Source organism: Notolepis coatsorum (genome assembly GCF_963971535.1).
Source record: "Notolepis coatsorum genome assembly, chromosome: 10".
NCBI lineage: Eukaryota > Metazoa > Chordata > Actinopteri > Aulopiformes > Paralepididae > Notolepis > Notolepis coatsorum.
The window spans coordinates 12,170,189-12,183,596 of NC_140174.1; the positions used below are offsets into that span (position 1 = coordinate 12,170,189).

Consider the following 13,408-nt stretch of genomic DNA (forward strand, 5'->3'; position numbering starts at 1 on the left):
GGGAAGCCGGCGGGGTATGTGTCCTGGTCGTTGTAAACAGCGACTCCTACTGGTCGGTCGGGCGCCTGTTCAGCAGGGAGGGGATCCGGGGGAAATAGCGTGAACCTCCGCACGCGTTACGTTCCCCCAATTAAACTCCTTGCTGTGAAAAGAAGCGGCTGGCGACTCCACATGTATCGGAGGAGGCATGTGGTAGTTCTACACACTCCCCAGGCCGACCAGGAAGGGAATTGGCATAACGACTAAATTGGAATGGGTGAAAAATACAGAAAGCCCCCCCCCCCCCCCACACACACACACACACAAAATAAATAAAAAAGGGGCCCTTGCATAATTACCAATGTGGTGTAGCTACCTGTGGTTGACCAAACGACGTGAGAAAGAAGTACAGGCTTCCTGCAGGTTTCAACAAGTTACCACTTTGAATAGAATTGAATACCTATTTAGATTAGATTAAACTCAAATGTATTGTCCTCATGCAGCACAAGTACAGTACAACTAAAAGAAGTTTGGCATCCAACCAGAGTGCAAATGTAACTGTAGTGCAAAAGGAATATACAATGTACAGGTGATTAAACTGGGTACAAAATATATAAATTACAATTAGTACTACCGAGTAATAGTGCTAATCAGATGTATGTACAGTGTTATAGTATAATATGGACAGTGATACAGGTGTAAAGTGTATGGTAGTAAGTCATACTGTCCAGCAGCGTAACTAGTAAGAGTAGGATATGTACAGATATAGATATAGTATCTACAGATATGTACTATGTGCAGGTAAATACAGACAGGTGTGGATAGATACTGTATATACCATGTATATATATTTATTCTCACCACATATATATTATATATGTGGTGAGAATAAATATATATATATATATATGGTATATATACAGTATTTGTACATGTATGCTATCATACTAAGTGCTAAGGGTTATTTGCAGGTGTACAGTAAGTAAGTATATAGAGGGGTTATATGCAGGTATATACAGACAAGATTTCATGGCCATACTGACAAAAAATAAGTAATTCCATACTAATTGTTGGGGGGAGCTGGCTATTACTGTACTGCTTACTTTGCACATGTAGACACAATGTAATGCTGATTGGAGCCACCCAACTCCTCGTCCAATCAACAGTCATCTCCCGCCTCGACTACTGCAACGCACTGCTTGCTGGCCTTCCGACCACTGCCACCAAGCTTCTTCAGCTCATTCAGAACGCAGCGGCCCGCCTGATCTCAAACCTACCGAAGTCGGCCCATGTCACCCCACTTCTCAGGGACCTGCACTGGCTCCCCATTGCCATACAAATCCCGCTTCAAGGCCCTCGACCTGGCATATCGTGCGGCGAAGGGAACGGCTCCTGCCTACCTCTGGTCAATGGTCTCCAACTACACACCCTCAAGACCCCTCCGCTCTGCATCTTCTGGCCGTCTCAGACCCACTCCTATCCGAGCTCCGGGAGGGTCATCAAGGAGAAGTCGCCTATCTCGGTCCTTGCCCCACAATGGTGGAACGAACTTCCCACCACAGTTAGGACAGCCGAAACCCGTCCAATCTTTCGCCATCGACTAAAGACACACTTCTTCAATCATTATCTGAAATGAAAGAAGAAGAAAAATCTAACCCTAACTAAGCTTACTTTACTATCATGCACTTGTCCTAATATATACTAACCTACACTGTAGCACTCAACACTTTGATGAACATTGTTACTCAGCTGATAGAGTTGTACCCTTCCTGCTGTCTTGTCGTACAAAACTTGTAAGTCGCTTTGGATAAAAGCGTCAGCTAAATGACAAGATGTAAATGTAAATGTAAATAAAGTGGAAACGGGATACCAGGAAATGTATTTTGTGTTTACATGCAGAGCGGAGTAACTGACCAGACACTCTAGCCATCACCCATCAGGGGCTGTCAGAGTGTAGAGCTACTTAACACTTATTTTAACTAATAAATACCACTTACAGCACCTTTAACGTTCACAGGTGTGTGTGTGTGTGTGTGTGTGTGTGTGTGTGTGTGTGTGTGTGTCTGTGTGTGTGGTGGATGGGTGGGGCTGATAGGACCTATAGCCACCAGTCAGGCCCATGCCTGCTCATAATAGGCTACATGACCATTCAAGGCCCACTTAAGGGTGTTGGATGATATATGATATGACAGCCTACCTTGGACAAACAGGGCAGTATTAGAAGTGTGCATCCTGTGGCATATAGGCTGCTACTCCCTTCATTAGAGTCTGTCACAATGTCGACTTGGTAGTCATGGCTTGTTGCTGTCCTGAATTCTCAGCTTGCAGTCCTTGGTTGGGGGGGGGCTAGTGCAAACATGGAGAAGTTAACATATAGACAACATTTTATGTCAAAAGTCAAAACGCATACTGTCACAGGTGTGTATGTGTGTGTGTGTAATGTGTATGTGTGGTGGGTGAGTAGGCGGGCTATAGTCACCACCAGTCCAGTAGCCTGCTGATTGGCTCAGGTCAAGCCATACTTTTTTCCTCTCCCGTCACAATGTTGATTCGGTAGTTTGGTTTGTTTCTTACCTTGATAAAAAAAAGTCAACAAGTGTGTGTGTTGACTGAAAATCAAAATATTAATCAAAGTGAATCTTTCAATCTTTAATTACTTAATTATTAGCTAATTTAGTAAGTCACCTACTTGAGTTGTTCTTTTCACGTGCAACTGTCTGCACTGGAGTGGCACGTGAGCTTCAGCGTTTCACACAAACGGCTGGAAAACGTTAATAGAGCAGCAGACAAAGACTAGCTAACTCAAGACAACCAGTACAGCTAACTGACCATGCACAGCAGACTCACTGTCACACAGCAAGACCAGAAGAGACACGACACAGCCAACACCTTCCCTTCCTCAGTAAGTAAGTAGCCTACTAAGTTATTCTAACCTGTACCGATTCTGTATGGCCACCGACAGGGCTATTAAAAACACTACCAGTACATACAACATACAACCGTTAAGTCTGTGGTAAAATGTTACTTTCAGTTGGCGTGTGGTATATTCCTCTGGGCTGTCAGTGCCTGCCATGCTCCCAGGTTTGGCTCTGTTGCATTTTATTTGGACCATGTCATTGTTGAAGAACCATCTCACCTGGATTTAATTGTGTCCCCCGAGAGGACCGGTGTGAATGTGGGGGCGACATAGAAACCAAGGTGACAGAATGACAACGCAGAGAGACTACTAGGCTGTCATTGTAGTGGATTATACCTGGATGTACGGTGAAGAAACATGGTTGCTGCTGCCACCTAGTGGCACAGGGCTGACATGTCACACACTTACTGTACTTATTAAATACTTTCCTCCATTAGCTTGGCAGTGGCACATTTGTCCAAACCAAGGTTTGGGCTCTCAAAACAGTTAACACAGATGTATAAACCTTTGAAAATGTTGCAAAAGTATAGAATATGTTTTCATTGTTTTTACACAAATTACAAAACCACATTTACAACCAAAAGTCTACAGTCTATGAATTCAATTTACCACGAATAGAGGAAAGTATTTTTGTAAGTAAGTGTGACTACTAGGCTGTCATTGTAGTGGATTATACCTGGATGTACGGTGAAGAAACATGGTTGCTGCTGCCACCTAGTGGCACAGGGCTGACATGTCACACACTTACTGTACTTATTAAATACTTTCCTCCATTAGCTTGGCAGTGGCACATTTGTCCAAACCAAGGTTTGGGCTCTCAAAACAGTTAACACAGATGTATAAACTTTTGATAATGTTGCAAAAGTATAGAATATGTTTTCATTGTTTTTACACAAATTACAAAACCACATTTACAACCAAAAGTCTACAGTCTATGAATTCAATTTACCACGAATAGAGGAAAGTATTTTTGTAAGTAAGTGTGTGCCACTAGGTGGCAGCAGCAACCAGTTTTATTTTTTTATTATTTTTACTGTACATTCAGGTATAATCTACTATGGCTGTGCCTAGTTTGATTGATTGATTGAAAACTTTATTAACAGATTGCAGAATGGGTACAATATACAGTACGGCTCAATACAAACAAATGCTAAGAGGATGCAGACCTCTTAGTAATTTTGAATTGAAAATGGGGGACCCTGATGTAAACAAGACGAAAGTCTATCTCTGGTCTGCATCCCCAATTGTGTGTATTGAGCCGTACTTTATTCTGCAATCTGTTAATAAAATGTTCAATCAATCAATCAATCACCGTGCAATCCATTCTTTGTGGATCCCGCCCTAAGTGTTTTAAGATAACTAAATGGTAAATGGTGCATTTATATAGCAGCTTTTATCCAAAGCGCTTTACAATTTGTTCCTCACATTTTACCCATTCACTCACACATTCACACACCGATGGCGGAGGCAACCATGCAAGGTGCCAACCTGCACATCGGGAGCAATTAGCGGTTAAGTGTCTTGTTCAATGACACTTCGACACGCTGCCAGGAGCGTGGAGGAGTGGAGGAGCGGGAATCGAACCGGGTGCCTCCGGATGACCAGACGACTGCTCTACATCCTGAGCCACTGTCGCCCCCAGTGCAGTGCCCGTTCAATATAAGATAAGATACGATATTCCTTTATTGATCCCCTTGAGGAAATTCAGGCATCATAGCAGCATGGGGGAGGGGAGGTACAGGTATGGTCAGGGTAATAGTAGAAATACATAAATATAGGCAATAAAATTGAATCTGAATATAAAAATATGGGGGAAAAAAACACTGTAAACTATATAATTAACTCTGAATATTGAGATGTAATTACGTCTTTCAAACTGTCTGTTAACTAAATAATGCGCTTAATTTATCAATAGCTATACGTTACCCTAAATTGTATTACTATTATGGGGAGATCCTTATCAAGCTTCGATACTGTTTTATAAAAAAAAAAAAAAATGTAATTATGTTTTTGGTAGTTTTTTTTAATTGTTTTTACTACCGGGCAGTCCGGTAGAGAGAGAGAGAGAGAGAGGAAGAACGGAAGACAGAGCGGGGGGAAGACATTCGGCAAAGGACACCTGGTCTGGGAATCGAACCCGGGTTGGCCATGTCATGACGCAGCGCATTACATGGTTCGCCACTTGGGCACCCAATACTGTTTTATTTTTAAGAAGTCCCAATTCATACATCACCAGTCTCTTAGGTGATTTGTCCCAGCCCTACATTTTCTCCAGTTATTTATTTGTACACGTTCAAACTGCTTTTTCCTTTGTTGCTGCATTTAAAAGTATGATCTCCGACCACTGGGTGTCGACTTGTAACCGTCTTAGCTGATTCTTTATTCATTGTGCCTATGTGTATGAATCTGCTGATAAACTGTGTCTTGATTTGTAAGCTCATCGACGCTATAAATGAGGGTAACCTCTGTGTCTTGCGAGTTGAAATTAAATTAAAATATGTTTTTATTAATTGGATCACAATCTAGGGCACAAATGTAAAGCCAGTTGGGAACAACATATCATCAATAATTTATTTGGCATTTAAGAAACATCCTATAGACTTAGTTAAAAATAATCATATTCTCTCAGTTTGAACTATTAATAATAATAATAATAATAATAAACTTTATTTGTATAGCACCTTTCATACAGAAATTGCAGCTCAAAGTGTTTTACAACAGAAAAAGAGACAGGCATAAAATGAGCACATAAAGTGCAGACATATAAAATCACAGTTTTTCACATTAGGATCTAACATCCCAATAGGCCACCTTGTTTATGGGTTGATTCAGTTTAAAGAAAAATAGACAATAATAAAAAGAACAAGGTAGAATAGACAGAGTAAAATAGTGCAATAGTGCAGTGCAATAAAATAGTACAATAGAATAGAATAGAAATTAGCACATAAAGTGAAGACATATAAAATCACAGTTTTCTACAGTACAATAAAATTCGTGGATATGAGATGGAAGTTAATCTGGACATTGGGATTTCCTTCCCTTCGTGATCCACTTCACATTGGAGGATAAAGCCTGGTTGTTATTGACATTAATAAGCATCAAATGGCCCGGTGGGTTGTGTGAGTCATTATCTGTGTTTGCTGAGGTCAGTGTCTTTTAACAGGAAGTCTGCCGAAAAGACTCTCCGCTATTGATCAGTGAAAGTAAAGTGTATGTTTTTGTCTTGGTTCAGAGAATAAGATAAGATACGATATTCCTTTATTGATCCCCTTTGGAGAAATTCGGGCATCATAGCAGCATGGGGGAGGGGGGAGGGGAGGTACAGGTATGGGCAGGGTAATAGTAGAAAGATATAAATATAGGCAATACAATTCGATGTGAATATAAAAATATGTGAAAAATAAACAGTGTAAACAATATAATTAAAACTCTGAATATAGAAATAAGGGAAAAATAAACAGTGTAAACAATACAATTAACTCTGAATATAAAAATATGAGAAAAATAAACAGTGTAAGCAAAGGTGCAGATGAGGGTCTGTATGCAAGTAAGAGTAAACAGTATACACAACATTTACATTTAGTCATTTAGCTGAGACGCTTTTATCCAAAGCGACTTACAAGGTCTGTACGACAGGTCAGCAGGAATGAATGAATGAATGAATGAAAACTTTATTTAACAGATTGCAGAATGGGTACAATACAGTACGGCTCAATACATACAATTGTTAAGGGGATGCAGACCAGAGAAAGTCGTTTGTCTTGTTTCCATCAGGGTCCCCCATTTTCAATTCATATAGACATTTATGACATACACAACATACATGACATTTATGGCATAGGGACATATAGGTATTTAGTACTGATACATTTGTGACATAAACGGTATTCAAATATACAGTACTGTTACCCCTAGATCCTGACAGAGTATATACATATGATGGGGAGGGGACTGTACATTAGGAGGGGGTGGGTGGGTGGGAGAGAAATATACATACGGCGGGGACTCGGGGAGGGAATATATACATGCGGTGGGGAGGAGACTGTCTATTAGGAGGTGGTGGGGGTTTTGGGCATTTACGGTGGCCAGTTTCGAATTGCAGCCTCCCGTAGGTGCTCTTTAAGAGCGGTTTTGAATGTGGGCAGGGATTCACATTCCTTTACAGCTTTAGGTAGGGCGTTCCACATTGTTGTGGCATAATTGCGAAACGTGTTTAGTCCCTTGTTTGAGCCGAATCTGGGTTTAACATGATGAAGGGTACAACTCTTACAACTGAGTAACAATGTTCGTTGAAACTTGAGTGCTGCAGTGTTGAGTGCATAGTAGCATAGTATTATATTAGCATAGTGGCGACAGAATCTGGTAGTCGGAAGGTTTCCGGTTCGATTCCCGCTCCTCCGGGGGGGGGGGTGTCGAAGTGTGTCGACCATAACCTAACTGCTCCCGATGAGAAGGTTGGCAGTGCACCTTGCATGGTTGCCTCCGCCGTCGGTGTGTGAATGTGTGAGTGAATGTGAGGAACAAGCTGTTATATAAATGCAGTCCATTTACCATTTACCATAGTAGGTAGTAATATAGCAATGAAGATTATTTAGGGGCAAAGTGTATGTTAGTAAGAAGGTTATTATTATTACAAAAAAAGAGATTCTCTTAATTTCAGATATTGATTGAAGAAGTGTATTTTTTATTTGACGGTGGAAAACTGGTGCAGTATATACAGGGTATATGGCCCACTGTGCAAAAGAGAGATGATACTAGACGTGGAACGGACCACTGGAGCTCACTAATGCCTTTAATTCCAGTGAAAACGTTTTCAACGCTGACTGCATCTTCATCACGAGAGGACGAGTTTTATAAACTCTGCAAGGATGAATATTATAAATTGCGCGGAGGAACAAATTAACTAGGCTGATGATCTATCATATCTCAGGAAGCGTGGGTTTCTGCCAGACGACTGAACAATAGCCCTTGTTTAGCGCATGCGATAGCTTCACATTACTCCTTTGAGGATCAGACAGTCTGACACTTCAGGTTAAACACTGAGAGGTATAATTCAAATGGCCACTGCAATAGCGTGATTGTCGCAAATATAATTCACCGTCAGCCGTCACGTGTCACTCCTACAATAAACCTGTGATCAATAAATGTTTTTTTCAGAGAGCATCATGACCGCGTGACAAACACTCGTTGGGGGACGTCTGGAAATAGCTGTAAACACATTTGGGTTATTGAATAGTGTCACTGAATCTTCCTTTCAATTGCATTTCATCCCCCTTTCCCTGCTGTATTCCCAGTTCCCAAGCCTCTGATATATCTCACGAGGCATCCCTCTTCTGAGGAACCCTTAGATTACAAACAGCTTGGATATCAAAGGGTAATAAATTAAACGGGCATCAGTGGGAACTGTCAGGCTATCAAAGTGCGGCTGTCAGGTGACACAACGTTCAGTTTATAGCTGATGGAGGGGGGATGAAATTCCCAGGACAGAAAGTGTGGAAGAATTCCTTTTGGTTGCCCCAAACAATAGCTTAGTCCATACCTAGGTGAAAGGCCACAAACTAGGGCTGGGCGATAAAACGATAACGATAACTATCGCGATAAATTATTTCCTCGAAATAAACATGAAACGTGGTCGCAAAGTTTCGATATATCGATTTTCCAAGCTTGGATATGAGCACACGCACTAACAACCAATCAGTGAAGGAGATGGCCGAGAGCGAAGGAGACCCGGAAGGAGACCCAGAGGTAGGACTCACTCAACAACAAGGCTTGCTAGGCTAATTAGCTTGCACGGCGCTGTTTTATATATTTACGTGCCGAGTATGTGTGTGGCGTCAATTCTGAGGCCACGTTTATAGTAGTGTGGGGTATACAGTGGACGTTGTTTCAATATATTGTGGCGGAAGAGAGTATTTTAGTGTCATATTTAGCACATTGTCATGGAATACTCCGCTTAGAAACAGCAGTGTCCGTTTGAATGAGAGGAAGCAGAGAGGAGTTGAGGACAACAAGAAGCTTGCCTATCTAATTGACATCAAGACCATCGCTGTCGTGGACCTGGCCAGAGGATACAATCTGGGCACCATCATCCACGACCATAAGATTGACTGGCTGGAGCTGAACGAGACGGGCCGCAAGCTGCTGTTCAGAGACAAGAAGCTGCGGCTCCACCTGTATGACGTAGAGAGTTCTGTGAAGGCCATGCTGCTGAGTTTCTGCTCCTATGTCCAGTGGGTGCCTGGCAGTGATGTGGTCGTGGGTCAGAACAGGGATAACCTCTGTGTCTGGTACAGCATCGACAGCCCCGAGACCGTCACCATGTTCCCCATCAGGGGAGACATTGTGAACCTGGAGAGGGCTGAGGGCAAGACGAGTGTGATCGTGACGGAGGGCGTCAACACAGTCACTTACACCCTGGACGAGGGCCTCATAGAGTTTGGCACAGCCATTGACGACAGGGACTATTACAGAGCCACAGACTTCCTGGAAACTCAAGAGATATCTCCAGAGACAGAAGCCATGTGGAGGATGCTCAGCAAACTGTCTCTAGAAGCACGCCTGCTGCGGATTGCCCAGAGGTGTTTCGCTGCCTTGGGGGACGTCTCCAAAGTGCGCTTCCTCAGTGAGACCAACAGGATTGCCGACGAGGTGTCAAAAGAAACCGCTGGCGATGGAACAGAGTCGTACAAGGTCAAAGCCCGTCTGGCCATGCTGGACAAGAACTTCAAGCTGGCTGAGATGTACTACCTGGAACAGAACGCCATAGAAGAAGCCATAGAGATGTACAGTACAAGCAGCTGCACATGTGGGACGACTGCATTGCTATGGCTGCTGCCAAGGGCTACCCTGAGTTGGAGAGCCTCCGTCGGAGCTACTACCAGTGGCTGATGGAGACGGGGCAGGAGGAGAAGCTGGGGGAGGTGAAGGAGGCGGAGGGTAATTATGAGGGGGCCATTAACCTCTATCTGAAGTCTGGCCTCCCGGCCAAGGCAGCGCGTCTGGCCATCAGCCGCACGGACGTCACCGCTGACAGCGTCACCGTCAACCGCATCGCCGCCGCGCTCATCAAGGGAGAGTTCTACGAGAGGGCAGGAGACCTGTATGAGCAGAACAGAAACAACCAGAAGGCTCTGGAATACTATCGTGAAGGCAACGCCTTCAGGAAGGCGGTGGAGCTGGCTCGCCTGGCCTTCCCTGCCGACGTGGTGAAGCTAGAGGAGTCCTGGGGAGACTATCTGGTGCAGCAGAAACAGATGGACAGTGCCATCAACCACTTCATAGAGGCCGGCTGCTCATCCAAGGCCATTGAGGCGGCCATCGGAGCTCGCCAGTGGAAGAAAGCCGTCCATATCCTGGAGTTGCAGGAAGATACGTCTGCGGGGAAGTACTACCTGAAGATAGCCCAGCACTACGCCTCCATACAGGACTATGAGGTGGCAGAACGTCTGTTTGTGAAAGGAGACCACATTCAAGATGCCATAGACATGTATACAGCAGCCGGGCACTGGGAGGATGCTCATAAGCTGGCGGGGAAGTGCATGACTGAAGAAGACGTGTTGGCTCTATACATCAGCAGAGCTCAGGAGCTGGAAAAAGAGGGCAAACACAAGGAGGCTGAGAGGCTGTACTCCATGGTGCAGCAGCCAGACCAGGCTATCTCTATGTATAAGAAGAACAGGATGTTTGATGATGTCATCCGCCTGGTGGCCAAACACCACCCGGACCTGCTGAACGAGACCCATCTGCACCTGGCCAAGGAGCTGGAGGCTGAGGCCAGGTTCTCTGAGGCTGAGTACCACTACACCGAGGCAGAGGAGTGGAAGGCTGCCATCCACATGTACAGTGTCAGCAACATGTGGGAGGATGCACACAGGGTGGCTAAGAGCCACGGTGGTGCCAGTGTCCAGAAGCAGGTGTCCTACTTGTGGGCTAAACGTCTGGGAGGGGAGGCAGCAGTGAAGCTGCTCAACAAGTTTGGCCTCATGGAGTACGCCATCGACCTTGCTTCGGAAAACCGTACATTTGACTTTGCCTTCGAGTTGGCCCGCCTCTCCTGCAAACAGAGGGTCCCAGGCATCCACTTCAAATATGCCATGCATATGGAGCATGAGGGCAAGTTTGCTGAAGCAGAGACGGAGTTCATCAAAGGGGGGAAGCCCAAAGAATCTGTGCTGATGTACATCCATAAAAAGGACTGGACCAGTGGAATGCGGGTGGCCGAGGGCCACGACCCAGACAGCATTGCAGAGGTTCTTGTGAGCCAGGTGACGAGTTGTGTAGAACAGAAATACTTCCAGAAGGCTGAGACCTTGCTGCTCCGCGCCCAGAGACCTGACCTCGCTGTCAAGTACTATAAGGATGCGGAGATGTGGAGCGATGCCATGCGTGTCTGTAAGGAGTACCTCCCCAACAAGCTCTCCCTCCTGCAGGAGAAGTATGAGAAGGAGGCCACCAAGAAGGGCACACAGGGTGCTGAGGGCATGGTGGAACAGGCAAAGGAGTGGGAGCAGTCTGGAGAATACTTGCGGGCGGTGGAGTGTTACCTCAAGGCGAAGGACAGCTCCAACCAAGCCCTGTTGGAGAAGTGCTGTATGAAGGCAGCTGAACTGTCAATCAAGTTCCTGAGTGAAGACAACGCTGTGGAGGTTATTCAGACTGTCGGGCCACGCCTCACACAGCTCAAGAAGTATAACGCTGCTGCGGAGCTGTACCTACACCTGGACCTCATCAAGGAGGCCATCGACACCTTCATTGAGGGAGAGGAGTGGAACAAAGCCAAGAGAGTGGCCCAGGAGCTGGAGCCCAGATATAAAGAGTATGTAGACCACAAATACAAAGAGCACTTGAAAAACCAAGGCAAAGTAGACTCGCTGGTTGGAGTGGATGTGATGGCAGCTCTTGACATGTATGCAGAGCGGGGCCAGTGGGACAAATGCATCGAGACAGCCTCTAAACAGAACTTTAAGATCCTCCATAAGTACGTGGCTCTGTACACCACCCACCTGATCAAGGAGGGAGAGGCAAAGACAGCTCTCCACCTGTACTCACAGTATGGAGTCCCCGCCAACACACAGAACTTCAACATCTACAAGCGTCTGTTCATGGACCTGCTGAACCTGACGGAGACAGACGTAGCGGAGTCCTACCGCATGTGGGCCGACCTCCGCAACTTCCTGCTGCTACTGTGTGAGAACGTGTCCAAGTCTTCGGAGGCCAACTCTTCAGCCCACGAGGAGTTTGAGCAGATGCTGATGGCCGCTCACTACTACGCCACGAGCACTGCTGCTAAAGGCATCGACCAACTGGAGAGCATAGCGGCCAAGTTATCCATCTCTCTGCTACGCCACACCAACCTGGTGCCGGCTGACAAGGCCTTCTACGAGGCCGGCATGGCCTGCAGGGTCATTAAGTGGGAAAACATGGCTTTCATCTTCCTAAACCACTTCCTGGATCTGTCTGATGGTATTGATGAGGGGAACCTGGATACTCTGGATCACTCGGACTTCCTGGACACTGACATCCCATCAGAGGTTCCTGTGCCCAGCAGGCTCCATGTCACAGAGGCTCAGTGTGAGGAGATCCGTGACTGGGTTCTGACGGTGTCTATGGACCAGAAGTTGGAGCAGGTCCTGCCACGCGATGAGAGGAACACCTACGAGGCTTCGCTGTTGGCCAGCAACACCGGCATCCGCTCTCTGCCCTGCATCATCACCGGCTACCCTGTCCTGAGGAGTAAGATGGAGTTTGAGGCCCCGGGGAAGGCAGCCAATCAGCATGACTGGAACAAGTTCCTCATGGCCACTAAGACCACTCACAGTCCAGAATGCCAGGATGTCCTGAAGTTCATCAGTCAATGGTGTGGAGGGCTGCCCACCTCTGGATTCTCCTTCCACTGAGAACACAAACACACACAATATAACACAACACAGAAAGAAGCATCTTGTATAAAAGTATTCTGTACTTCTGTATGACAACTATTAAAGAAACTTGAAACTTGAAACTCCCACTCAATCCCTTTGTACCAGTTACCACTATTTTGTCATCATCAAACTGGCCCCAAGCGTTGAAATATTCAATCCATCCATCCAACCTTTTAGACCATGGCTCCACACCTCCCTCCTCATCTCCTCTCCTTCTCCCCTCTCTGTTGGTTCATGGCATCGTGGTCAACTAATGTGATGTGTGTGTTTACTTGTCTTTTTTATTTTATTTTACTTGTTTGTTGAACAATGTATCAACCTTCCTTAAAGGAAAACTCCAACATTTTGGGAAATTAGCTTATTTAACATCTTCCCTGGAGTTAGACAAGAAGATACATACCTTTTTTGTCCCTCTGCATGCATTAGGCTTAGGGAACGCCTGCACCGTTAGCGTAGCTTAGCTTCATCACTGTAAGTGGGCAGTCCTTTACCCTGAAGTTCCCTACAGTCCCCTACAGTCACGAAATACACTCAAAATACAACTCCAAAACGTTCCTGTAAACATGTTGTGACCTGTGTATTTACCACGTGG

General features: G+C 45.3%; 1 pseudogene across 1 annotated transcript in view; it reads left to right on the forward strand.

Annotated features, from left to right (window-relative positions):
• The window catches only part of LOC311235444 (intraflagellar transport protein 172 homolog), a 16,474-nt pseudogene extending 3,682 nt beyond the window's left edge, over positions 1-12,792 (forward strand). Inside the window, exon 2 of the transcript in view lies at positions 8,854-12,792. The product of the transcript in view is annotated as an intraflagellar transport protein 172 homolog (transcript). The remainder of the gene's footprint in view (positions 1-8,853) is intronic.
• The last annotated feature ends 616 nt before the right edge of the window (positions 12,793-13,408 follow it).